Here is a 1,859-nt window from a genome sequence, read left to right as displayed (position 1 = left end):
CCATAGGGACGGGTAAAATAGCTATTTTGAAGCAAAAACCCATCTGACTTTAAATGGCCATAACTTTTGAAAAACAAGAGCTAGGGTGCGTTCTTACACGTTTTGAGGTGTTTTAGCGAAAAACATGTTTTGAGCCACACGAGCTCTCCGGCCCGTTCGGTGCACATTTTTGAAAAAAGCTAGGAGCTGCCCCTAGGTTCGGGGTGTCACAAAATATTGAAAAGTGGTCAAAAACCGCTATCCAGAATCGGATGTAGAATCATTAGACGAACTTAAAATTGTTCTACGACCAATGTCTGCGACGTTTAGTATTCAAGATATGGCCCGCCCTAGGTCTGACCTGGCATTTTCGTGAAAATTTAAAGCATGGCCATAGGGACGGGTAAAATAGCTATTTTGAAGCAAAAACCACCTCACTTTAAATGGCCATAACTTTTGAAAAACAAGAGCTAGGGTGCGTTCTTACACGTTTTGAGGTGTTTTAGCGAAAAACATGTTTTGAGCCACACGAGCTCTCGGCCGTTCGGTGCACATTTTTGAAAAAAGCTAGGAGCTGCCCCTAGGTTCGGGGTGTCACAAAATATTGAAAAGTGGTCAAAAACCGCTATCCAGAATCGGATGTAGAATCATTAGACGAACTTAAAATTGTTCTACAACCCCCAGTCCGACGCCTCGTATTCGAGATATAGCACTTTGTAGGTCTGACCGAGCAATTTTGTACTGAAATGTATGGCGGACATGTTATTCATTAAACAACATTAACTTGCATCGTGCCCTACTTCATCGGCACAGCTACTATCGACTATCTATTGTTGAAATGGATTGAGTTTGACCATTTTAGCTCTTTTCTTATGCCGTGCACCAACAGTGTGTACCGATCAGGAAAGTACACTACGTACGCGTTCATGGATGTATATGTTGGTACAAGTTGCCGGTCGGAATAGCAGTGCACCAAAACTGTGTACCGATCAGGAAAGTACAAGACGGAGGCGCAGCCCGAGCGTACGCGTTCATAGATGTCCATGTTGGTACAACCTACATGTACGTACCTTGTTTTTGTATCAAAAGTTCCAATAAAGTGTTTGTATGCTTAAAATGCTTATCTCAACCGGTCACCTTTTGGCCTGCCCTTTATAGACAGAAACCTAGAACGATACTCGCGATGTTTGTGTTTTCCATTCGCCCGGGACGACGAAATGAGCTCTGTGCACATCGTGCAGAAAACTGTCTCCTCCTCGTATGTTTTGTCCCTCCACGCATATAATCACCCACATTTGTGTTCAACACGGACGGCGCAGCCCGAGCGAACGCGTTAATGTTTATGTTTGTGCACACTAAAGTTACAATCCTAGGATTTGGTTATTGCGTCGCAGTGCCCGACCGTCGCGGACACCATTCTTGGACAAAAGTCCAAGTACGTAGAGTACATTCCCTAGGTATGTGCCCGTTCAGACTTTCGTTGCGTGCTTACAGACACGCTTGGGTATGTTTACCATACAAGGTTTACTAGGAAAACCTGGGAAGGACGCTTGCCCTCCCGTTGCGGACACCATTCTTGGAAAGAAGTCCGGTACTTAGCGTTCTTTAATGTACTTGATCAGTTTGTATTGCATTTGCTTTGTGCAATTGACTTTTGCTAATGCTCACTAAGGGGTGTTCGTTTGCGATGTGTATGATAAGCAACTGTCTATTCTAACCAGCAGTTAAATAACACTTTTCACCCAAATCATAGGAACGTAGAGTACTTTCCCTGATCGGTACACAATTTTGGTGCACCTCTAACTTCGCCAGCACTTTATCGTTACGTTTTGTGCACAACCTTGGGACATGGTGTAAGTTTCATCATTGTTATGTTTGAT

The sequence above is a fragment of the Anopheles arabiensis genome (genome assembly GCF_016920715.1).
Source record: "Anopheles arabiensis isolate DONGOLA chromosome X unlocalized genomic scaffold, AaraD3 X_pericentromeric_contig0029, whole genome shotgun sequence".
Lineage (NCBI taxonomy): Eukaryota > Metazoa > Arthropoda > Insecta > Diptera > Culicidae > Anopheles > Anopheles arabiensis.
The sequence above is the reverse complement of the archived record's forward strand: the minus strand, read 5'-3'. Positions refer to the sequence as shown.